Genomic DNA, 11929 nt, shown 5'->3' with positions numbered 1-11929 from the left:
CTTTATTTCTTTCAAATTCAAACATAACTTTTTTATTTTCCAAGAATGACCATTCTTCCTCCTCCGATAAGGTTCTAACCTCCATACACTTCTCCAAATTAGGGCTGTTCACGAGCCGAGCCGAACCGAGCGGACCTTTGCTCGTGCTTGGCTCGTTTACAAACCGAACCGAGCGGAGCGGCTCATTTAAAACCGAGCCACAAATCAAGCGAGCATTTTCCGAGCAGTAAATATTTTGAGCGAGCGACGAGCGAAGTTCGAGCAATTTGGACAACCGTGTCGCCCGATCGGTGGCCACCATAATTTACGGTGGCCCTGAAAGTCATATGTTCCTGCCGTAACTCAGTGTATTTCTACCGTAAGATTATGAAGTCCACCGTAATTTACGGTGGATACCGTAAATTACGGTGGAGGCTGCGAGGAAAAGTGTAGCTCCCATTTTTAAGGTGCTTTATGGTGGCTTTTGATTGGCATTCATCATTGGACGTTTTCTTATCGTCTTAGGGGCGATTTTTGCTGGTTCTAGCTGGTTAAAAACATTGAAAAACATTTGGTTATTGTTGTTGATGCTTATGAACTCTAATTTGGATGTTATGATGATCAACCAAACTATGTCCGGCTAATTTCATTGTGATCATCCTAGGTTGAAGGTTTGTTTGAGACGGTTGTGTTTTGATTCTATATTTCTAGAATGGTAAACGTTATTTATATTTTGTTTATTGTGGTGTGTGATTACTTGCTTGTAAATTGTTGATTCTTATAATATTCTAGTTTGAAACCATACGTTCTTGGTGTCGTTGGCAATCGAGATATCATGGGTAGAATTAGGATTGGGTAAGGGTTAATTGGTCATCGGGTAACAACCTCACGTTCTAGGAATCTGAGTACTTTGTTCGCCTTTATCACAACAAGTAATTACACATGAACTATGTCTATGTAGTTCTTTCTAGTGGATGATAACACAAACGTTGAAGCAAACCGGAAACCTAGGATGGTCATTTGTCTCTAAAGTGTTTACAAACTCAATTTTCATTTTGAAATTTAATTGGTAATCTTAGTTTTAACAATCAAACCAACAATCCAACTCTTGAATTTACTTTCTAGTGCAATTAGTTTAATTTTAGTTAACTCAGATACACCTCTAAATACCACATATTCCACAAACTCCCTGTGTTCGATACCCACTTACCGCTAGCTATTAGTTGTAATTTGGATTAAATTTGCGTGTACCACGACAATCACGTCAAATTTTGGCGCCGTTGCCGGGGAGTAGTGCGCAACGTGTGTTATTTTTGTTCCTTTAAGTTTGTTATTTTTCTGGTTTACGCGGGGTGTGTTAGTGTGCAGGTATTTACAGGTGCATGCGTACTGGAAGCTCTCACAAGCTTTCACCATTAGCATTTGATCCGGAAATCAAACGAACTTTGCGAGCAAACAGGATTTTGTTAAGGGAAAATACAATCAGCGATTCACCAACAACACCAATTACACCGATTACACCACTGAGATACATGGATCGGGATCCACCACCACCACCACCCACTACGGGTGAAATTGCTCCACCATTTATACCCACAACCACTCAACCTTCACCAAACACCACCCTTCCAACCACTACCACTGAACCCACCATACTTTAAAATGTCACACCAACCAACACCACACAACCCATTACCACTCAGGAAGAACCAACCATTACCTTCAACCCTTCTACTACTATTCCACCATTATCCCATTTCTTCCCGGGTGCGGGTCCATCATATTCAAACTATACCATAGCACCAAACTCGACCATTGTCCATGCTTCATCGTTTCGACCATCAAACCAGTCGGGTTTTCAGTACTCAACTCTTCCATTTGGGCAATCTTCGGGAATTCAAGGAGATGGTTATGATGAGGGATATGAGGAATTTGAGGGTTTTGATGAAGATGGGTATGCTTTTGGGGGTGATAGAGATCAAGGAGACTTTGGTTATGTGCAAGGTCAATTTCAGGGAATGCCAAGTGTTGGTGGAGTGCAACAACAACAACAACTCATACCACAACACATTAGGCTAAGGCCACAAGGGCCACATGTTCAACAACCTATACCATTGCAACAAGTTAGGCCACAAAATGCACGCCCACAACTTCAAAGGCCAATTCAACAACCACCGATGCCACAACAAAAATTTCAACAACCATTAGCACCACAAGGGCATAGGCCTAGACCAATGGGTCCTATGCGTCCAAGGGGTCGTGTGGGTGTACCAAGAAGGCATCTTAGAGATCATGCAAGAGGTACTGAAGCACATTTCAGGCCGGTGATTACTCATAATCCTTCACCGGTAGTTATTCCTCACAACGACCAAGGAAGAACTTTTGAAGTGAGAACGAATTCTTTGCAAAGTTTGCCGAAATATAAGGGTCTAGCAACGGAGGAACCTTATTTCCATTTGGAGGCCTGTGACTCAATTTGCAATACTCTTGGGAGTCAAGGTTTTTCAGCCGATGATGTTAAGTTGGTCTTATTTCAATTTTCATTGGAGGATAAGGCAAAGAAGTGGTTCTACACTTTGCCTTCAGCATCTATTTATACTTGGGGGGGGGGGGAAATGCAACAAATTTTCTTAGATGAGTTTTACACCGCCCAAAAGACAAACGATGCTAGGAAGGGGTTGAGGAGTTTTCAACAACAACAAGGCGAAATGTTTCATGAAGCCTTTGAGCGTTTCAATATGATGATCAAGAATTTCCCTCACCATGAAATTAAACTTTAGGAGTTGATGAATGCTTTTCACGAGAGGTTGTGTGCCGAAGATGCGCGAGATCTAATGCCCATCACAAATGGGACTTTTGGAACAAACTATGAGCATGACGATTGGGAGTTCTTGGAACAAATGGCCATTACATCAAAGAGAAAAGCTCAAGCATCAAGCAAAGCACGACCGGCCATTACCCAAACTCAAGTGCATGCAGTTGATGATGGTAATTGTCACACCCCTATTTTCCACGTGTCACCAGTGGGCCCGGTGGGGGAGTATCGTGACGTAGTTGATATCATCATAGTCAAACAACACAAATTATAAATGCACAGCGGAAGCAAAAAGATAGATTTATTTCAACCAACAAATTGTAATATCCAAGTATCACAAGTAGTCGAAACAGATTCACAGGCGGATCAAAATAAAAAAGAGATTTGTTCAACAGATTCATTGCATCCAAGCTTGCGAGACTCTAAACGATGCTAAAAAGAGGCCAACCTATTTCGTGTAGAACCTGCACTTAATCTTTTTGGGGAAAATACGTCAGTTTACACTGGTAAATACAATTTAACTAACTCATTTTGAAAACATTTTATGAAAATTGATTTGAATGCACATGGCACAAAACTTTTTATAACTTGGGATAATTAATCAAGTTTAAACTTGTAAAAGAATTACATGTTTGTTATGCGTTTAGTCGCCCGGTTCGTGTCGGGTTTAAGATTAATAGACACACCACATAGTATAAACCCGCGGCGGGAAACCAGCGGGAATACCTTAATAATTATGGACACACTGTCGGGTGTACGCCTACACCTGCGTGTCAAGGTCGTGACCATTTCATGAATGATGCCAAGGATATCCGGGACATGGTCATTAAACTCCCAAAGGCGTAAAACAAACAAAACAAATTTTCAAACGGGCCATCTTGATAATACTTAACCACTAATCGATTAAGGTCAAATGCCCGACCAAGCGGTATTTTATATACCGTACCCCAAGCCCGTATAAGGGAAAATAAGTTAAAAGTATTTACCTGAGCAAGCACAAACCACAACAAGCAAGTGCAAGTTTCTTTTACTGGATCTCCTATTCTGGAACGAAGGTTTATAATAACCTATTAGAATCCTAACGGGTCTTTAATTTAGCCTAAGCTTAGACCGGTTAGTTTTTAAGGATGTACACGGTTCAATCGCATGAAAGGCGAAAACCGGTTTAGAATGTGGTTTTTTTTACCTGACAAGCTTGCATGCTTGTTTGATATGGGTAACATAATCACATTCTGGGTTTTGAGACAAAAAGATATGGTTTGACCCGTTTCGGCTAATATGTGTAAACTAGTTACATAAGCCGATCCGAACGCGAAAGTGCGTAACGAGTAACCATAATAATTATATACAAGTTTCCTGAGTTAATATGCACTAAATATGTTGTTATATCAGTAAGATAGGTCCTATTATGCCCAAAGTGGTTTTTAACTCGAACTATGCCCCGAAAGGGTAATTTAGTCATTTTAAAGGGTATAAAAGAGTTAAACTAGTAACCTGAGTTACATATCTGAATAAATCAGTAATTATACTTAATTTATTATGTTATAACAGTAGAGTATCATATATATGTGAATTTTATTAATTATAACCATCCTATGCACCGAAAGGCATTTTGGTAATTTCACATAAGCCCAAAAGGTCAAAACTGGAAACCTGAGTTTAAAACTTTAGTTTACTGTTATAATATAAAAATTTACTGAATATATCAGTAGGTATCAACCCTTATACATATAAACTAGTTTTGATACATATTATGTCGTAAAAACGCCTAAAAAGGCGATTTGGAGCCATTTCCGGGTTTTGTATAAAAAGCCGATATTTTTAATATTTCCAGAAGGTTCAACATAATTATTTTAACATAATAAATCAGTAGAAAAATGTTTGAGGTCAAAAGGATTTATAAAACTCATTTTATAGCCAAAAAGGGTAAAACCGACAATAACCGAATTAAGCTTAAAACTCTAAGTTATGCTCCGCCTAAAAATAAATAAAAATCTCCAAAAATCCCAAAATATTATTATATATCAGTGGGTATAAAGTTTGATATAAAAATTTTGGGTTTAGATAGGCTATATGCTAATTATGCTAATTAATTACTAAGGAAGCTTCTAATTACGCTAATGAGCATAACTCATAATCTAGACCTCAAACTGATGTCAGTATTTTGGGTATAAGTTTATAATTCAGTAACTAAGATATCTACTCTTTTACATTTTCAAAAATCACATTTTAAGGTCATTTGGGCATAATGGTCAACATATGAGCATTTAACGGAAACTTGCATAATAATTAGACAACTAGTGAACCAAGCCGTATAATCACAGAGGGTTATACTAACATGTAACTAGGTCCAAAAGAAGCTTTAAGGCAATCCTAAACTTGGCCTAAACGGGTCAGAACTGAAAGTCAAAGCGAAAGTCAAACTATGCGACTTTCGGTTCCAAACCGGGTCTAAACTGAAAATTGTCGAGTTGAACATGTTGGGACATGTTCTTACAGTAATTACCAAGTTATATTAATGATCAAACAGGTTGCATGTATCCTACATTGCTAATTATGCATTAATTTGAAAGATAAACATTTTGTTGACTTTTTAAGGTAAGCTTTGACTCGACAATTAACATAGTTAGAATGGGAATCTGGAAATACCCTATCAAGGGTTTGTTACCCACATAATTACCTACTCAAAGGTATTTTTAATTCGTGATTTGACTGAACAAATTTTAATTAATCACGAAGTCAAACCTTAATTATGACGGTTTGACTTTTAACTAATTAACTAAGCTAAACCGGATTAAGGGAGGTTAAGGACACTTACAAGAGTCCTAATTACTGCTAGAGATCACTAGGAAGTTGGCTTGATGTCCAGAGAGCTCCAGAGAAGATGTTGTGAACCTTTGCAAATGAATGAACTAAATGGTCACAACTAAAGCTCCTTATATAGTGAACTAAATGTCACAAGATCTTGCCAAGGAAGTCTACATGTGTTGTGAGATGATCCCAGGTGCCCCTATGTGGCTAAATACTGCCTATCAAGTCCCTGATTTCGAAAACCACATTACTAAGGCGGTGCAATAGGCTGAACAGGCAGATGTCCATTTTCTGCTGCCAGCGACAGGCTTACGGACCGTAAGCCTAAGCTTTTGTGGTCCGTATGCAGCTCTTGCGGACCGTATGCTTGAACAGTTGCCGTCCGTAACCGACCCTTGCTGAAATCGCCCAGATAGGCACTTTACGGACCGTAAGCTTAAAGCCATACGGTCCGTAACCGATGGCCAGAAGCCAAAAATTTTGTAAACATCCAAGTTTGACCATGAAACATTACAAGTCCGAATCTCATGCACTTCCTTTCAGTTGTGGGACCCATTACTCATGCCCTTGCATGCCTTGCATGATCTTTCATGTTTTGGCTCCTTGTGGCAAGTTCAATTGACGGAAATTCCAAGAATTCATCTTGGATTCTCTTGAGGGTTGGACATGAATAAAAATTTCAAATGAAATTCTTTTAAATGCAGATTTTATTTGCCAAAGGTTGTAGCAACCAATTTATAGAATCCTATCTTCCATATAAAAATGAAATTTTATTTATCTTAGAAACAATCCGGCTAATATATCAGATGTTTATCAGAACGATTTATGGATCTTGGGATTTATGATTTGTGTCGCTCAGAGGTGTTTTAATAACATGTCGCCCTTGGGTCGTTCAGAGGTATTTTAATAACATGACGCCCTTTTTAAATCCTACCATACATCTTTTTTTGATCCGGGTTCCTGACACGTTTGTCTCACATGCCACGTGTCTTTATTTTATTGGTCATGAATTTTCAAGGTGTTACATCCTCACCCCCTTAAAAGAAATCTCCACCTCGAGATTTATTGAAACAATTGAGGGTATTTTTCTTTCATTGTGGATTCTAACTCCCACGTATATTCGGGACCTCTGCGGGCATCCCATTTGACCTTGACAATAGGCACATGCTTCCTTCGAAGCTTCTTTACCTGTCGGTCCTCAATCGACACAGGTTTTTCCACAAATTTCAAGCTCTCATCTATATGCACATTTGTGTGTGGTATGACTAGTGATTCATAAGTTAGACATTTCTTCAGATTGCAGACGTGGAACACATTGTGAATACCACTGAGCTCTTCCGGTAAGTTTAACTTATAAGCCACTGACCCTACACATTCGATGATCTCGAATGGTACTATATACCTCGGGATTAACTTACCTTTCTTGCCAAAACGCATCACCCCTTTCCAAGGTGATACTTTGAGCAAAACTTTATCACCAACCTCGAACTTGAGAGGTTTTTGCCTTTTATCAGCATAGCTCTTCTGCGTATCCCGGGCAGCTTTTAGGCGGTTGCGAATCTGGACAATCTTGTCCGTTGTCTCAAAGACTATATCGGGACCTGATAATTGAGTGTCTCCTACTTCTGCCCAACAGATGGGCGTCCTACACTTTCTACCATATAATGCCTCAAAAGGTGCAGCCTGAATGCTGGTATGGTAGCTATTATTATAGGAGAACTCGACCAATGGTAGGTGCTTATCCCAGCTACCTCCTAGATCAATCACACATGCACGAAGCATGTCTTCCAAAGTTTGAATGGTACGCTCACTCTGCCCATCTGTCTGAGGATGGTAAGCCGTACTGAAGTTTAAGCTCGTGCCCAAAGACTATTGGAAACTTTTCCAAAAGTGCGACGTGTATCTGGTATCTCTGTCAGAGATAATAGCCACTGGTACTCCATGTAGAGAAACAATCTTATCAACGTACAGTTGGGCTAACATGTCGGAGGTATAAGTTTCCTTAATGGGTAGGAAATGTGTTGACTTAGTCAGTCTATCAACTATGACCCATATAGTATCATTCCCTTTCTTTGTCTTTGGCAATTTGGTGATGAAATCCATCGTCACCATTTCCCATTTCCAAGTGGGAATTTCTGGCTGTTGTAGCAAACCTAACGGCTTTTGATGCTCAGCCTTGACTTGAGCACACGTCAGACATTTAGCTACATAGGCAGCTATAGACTTCTTCAAGCCTATCCACCAATAGTTTGCCTTCAAATCCTGGTACATCTTGTCAGCTCCAGGATGAACGGAATATTTGGAACTGTGGGCTTCCTGGAGAATGACGTCCCGAAGTCCCCCATAAACAGGAACCCATATTCTTCCATTTAATCTCAGGATTCCGTCCTTGCCATAGGATAACTGTTCTTCAGTTACTCCTAGCTTTTCATTGGGATAGTTAGCTTCCAACACAGCTTCCTTTTGTGCAGCTAACAACCTTTCATTCAAACTGTTCTTGATCTCAATGCTCTTGGCATTAATTCTTATCGGCTTCACTCTTTCTTTTCTGCTCAAGGCATCTGTGACTACGTTGGCCTTGCCTGGATGGTATCTTATTTCACAATCATAATCATTTAAAGTTTCCATCCAGCGTCGCTGCCTCATATTCAAATCCTTCTGATTGAACAGATGCTGAAGGCTCTTGTGATCGGAATAGATCACACACTTGGATCCATATAAATAATGCCTCCATAGTTTTAGTGCAAATACAACGGCACCCAACTCCAAATCATGGGTGGTGTAATTCTTTTCATGCACTTTTAACTGTCGCGAAGCGTAGGCAATGACTTTGCCTTTCTGCATAAGCACACATCCCATACCGGTGTGTGATGCATCGCAATAAACCACAAACTCATCAGTTCCTTCAGGTAATGCCAACACTGGAGCGTTACTCAACTTCTGCTTCAAAATGTCGAATGACTCTTGCTGCTTATGCCCCTAATCGAACTTGCTATTGTTACGAGTCAGCAAGGTCAGGGGTGCTGCAATTCTGGAGAAGTTTTCAATAAATCTCCTGTAAGATCCTGCTAGTCCTAAGAAACTGCGAATCTCTGTAGGCGTCTTTGGCTCCTGCCAATTCATGACAGCTTCCAGCTTAGCGGGATCTACTTGGATACCACGCTCGCTAACAACATGTCCAAGAAATTGGACTTCACGAAGCCAGAATTCACATTTCGGAAATTTAGCGTAGAGCTTTTCTTGATGAAGCAGTTTCAGAATGCAACGGAGATGCTTCTCGTGGTCAGCTTGGTTCTTCGAGTAGATGAGAATGTCGTCGATAAAGACGATGACAAATTTATCCAGATAAGGCTTGCAGACACGATTCATGAGATCCATGAATGTGGCAGGTGCATTAGTGAACCCAAAAGGCATCACAAGGAACTCGTAATGACCACAATGAGTCCTAAATGCAGTCTTGTGTACATCTTCATCTTTAACCTTCAACTGATGGTAGCCTGACCTTAGATCAATCTTGGAAAAGTAGCTTGCTCCTTGAAGCTGATCGAACAGATCGTCGATCCTGGGCAAAGGATACCTATTCTTGATAGTGACCTTATTAAGCTCTCGGTAATCGATGCACAAATGCATCGACCCATCTTTCTTCTTGACAAATAAGATTGGTGCTCCCCATGGAGACGAGCTAGGTCTAATGAAACCTTTGGCTAGAAAGTCATCTAACTGCGTCCTTAATTCCTTCATTTCTGTTGGTGCTAACCTATATGGTGCTCCTGCAATAGGCACTGCTCCTGGAATGATGTCGATTCTGAACTCTACTTGTCTATCTGGTGGCAAACCAGGTAGTTCTTCCGGGAAAACTTCAGGGTATTCAGAAATGACTGGAATATCTTCAATCTTGGGCTTCTCCTCAATAATGGTCACCTGTGCCATATAAATGACACAGCCCTTCCTCAAACATCTGGATGCCTTTAGCATAGTCACTTGCTCAGGCAATCCATGCTGAGTATCTCCTTGAATGGTAAGTGGTTCACCAGACGGGGTCTTGATCACCACTTGCCTCTTGTTACACACAATCTGGGCTTGGTTATGCGATAACCAATCCATACCTATCACTACATCGAAACCGGCTAACTTAACGGAAGGAGGGACAAGGGAAAAGAGTGGTTCCTAATGGATATGACACATCCATCTAACACAGTCGAAACTGTTTCCATGGTCCCATTAGCTCATTCCACCTCATAATTCACACTTAAGGTTTTAACAGGCAATCTTAGCAACTCACAAAATTTATTATCTACAAAGGATTTATCTGCTCCAGAATCAAACAATACTCTTGCGAAAACATCATTAATGAGAAACGTACCGGTTATAACATTGTCGTTCTGGATGGCCTCCTGAGCATTCATTTGAAAGACCCTGGCGTTGGTCTTTTTCCCTTCCTCAGCTTTCTTTGCCAGTTTTGGGCAGTTGGTCTTGATATGCCCTTTTTCATTGCAACTATAGCAAGTTGCATCTTTCAGCTTTTTGCAATCAAGGGTCCTGTGCTCCGAGGACTTGCAAATTCCACATGCCTTCGGCTAGGATTGGGATTTCTGCTCATACTTGCACCTCCCAAAATGGTGCTTCTTGCAAATCTTGCACTTGGGTCTATCACCCGATTGTTGATCACCTTTCTTAGATCCTGACCCCTTTTTTTGATCCTGATTTCCCTTATGCTTCTTGCTCGACCGACGTGAATTATCATCTTCACGTTTCCTTTTCTCCGCATCCGTATTTCTCAGTGATCCCTGTCTTACTGCGTCCAGTGTGAGGGACAGAGATATATCAGCTGCGGATCTAAATGTAGTGGGCCGAGAGGCCTTCACGCTTGCTTTTATTTCTGGGGCCAAACCCCCAATGAAACGTGCAATTCTCTTGGGTTCCGGGGTCACTAGGTAAGGAACCAATCTTGACATAGTATTGAAACTTGTGAGATAAGCCTGACAATCCAGGTTCTTCATGACCAGAGATAAAAAATCAGACTCTATCTTTTCAACCTCATGCTGAGGGCAGTAATTTTCTTTGATAAGAGCAACAAATTGCTCCCAAGACATGTTGTACAATGGAACTTTTCCCGAAGCTTGAATCAACGATCTCCACCATGCTAGGGCTTCACCCTTAAATGACTGGGATACAAACTTTACAATGTCCCTTTCAGCACAACCACTAATGTCCACAACAGTGTCCATTTCATCCAGCCAAGTCATGCAATCCACAGTGCCCTTCTCCCCAGTAAAATCTCGGGGCTTGCATGAAACAAAGTACTTGTACGTGTATCCTTTAGCTCGAGGTGCATTATCGAACACTATCTTCTTGGGGTGAACATTGTTCTCATTTGAAGAATGTCGATCATCATCTTTCTTAGATTTAGGCTGGACAGAGGGTGGTTTGCTATAAGCCTCGGAATGGGTTTTAGGCTTGGAATGTGGTGTAGACAGGGTTCTACTTCGGGTCTCAGAGGACTCATTGTTCTGCCTATCCAAAGCTTTTATGATAGCATTATGTACTAGCGCTTGCAACTCCGCACCAGTTAACTGTATTCTAGCGTTATTGTGGTTTTCCACCGGATGACTATTGACTTCATCCGACCCAGCCATGTAGCTTCAATTGCTACATATAGAAATAATGGGCAAGGTTTTGTTTAGAAGTTTTTACAGTATTTTATATTCTATTAACCATGGTTTTAAATTGCCATTTTAGGTTAGTTTGCTACAATTTTAGGATCTTTATTATTACCCTAAAATTTTAAATTAATAATAGCACATAAGGCCTAGTCATAAGGACAATTTAATCTAATTATAAACCAGGATTTTACGGTATCCAGGTATTTAGGTTTGAACCATAGTTCATCACCTTTTCTTGACAGGGAGTCGTAAGCTACCACTGTCCTTAGTCCCAGAGGACATTTAATTATTTCCCATAGGCACTTCGTCCACAAGGGGCGGTTATATAATTAAGGGAATTTAAATTAACCCTTTTTAAAGGATGGCCTGTGTGACTTTGACAATTCACAGTTTGCCAAGAATGCTAACATACTTACAGATGTTAATAAGAATTGAAATCTTTTGTGTGGTTTCTACCATCTTGGCCAGGTCTGCAACGACACCTTGGCTAGGTTTTTACCTCTAAGATTCTTTTAATAATTAATGCAGAATGGTCCTAGATTGAGATGTTATTATGGATTTTAATCTAATTATGGAACTACCATCTTGGCCTTGTTTTATGATAACATATGGCTAGGTCTTGTCCTTTTTAGATTTTTACCATTTTATTATAATGATAGAT

General features: G+C 40.2%; 1 non-coding gene across 1 annotated transcript; it reads right to left on the bottom strand.

The window, feature by feature from the left end:
* Positions 1-2642: 2642 nt before the first annotated feature.
* LOC118488632 lies at positions 2643-2749 on the bottom strand. Its single transcript, XR_004885176.1, has one exon. It is a non-coding gene; the product is annotated as a small nucleolar RNA R71 (small nucleolar RNA).
* Positions 2750-11929: the final 9180 nt, after the last annotated feature.

The sequence above is a fragment of the Helianthus annuus genome, chromosome 16 (genome assembly GCF_002127325.2).
Source record: "Helianthus annuus cultivar XRQ/B chromosome 16, HanXRQr2.0-SUNRISE, whole genome shotgun sequence".
In the NCBI taxonomy this organism is placed as follows: Eukaryota; Viridiplantae; Streptophyta; class Magnoliopsida; order Asterales; family Asteraceae; genus Helianthus; species Helianthus annuus.
The sequence above is the reverse complement of the archived record's forward strand: the minus strand, read 5'-3'. Positions and strand labels throughout refer to the sequence as shown.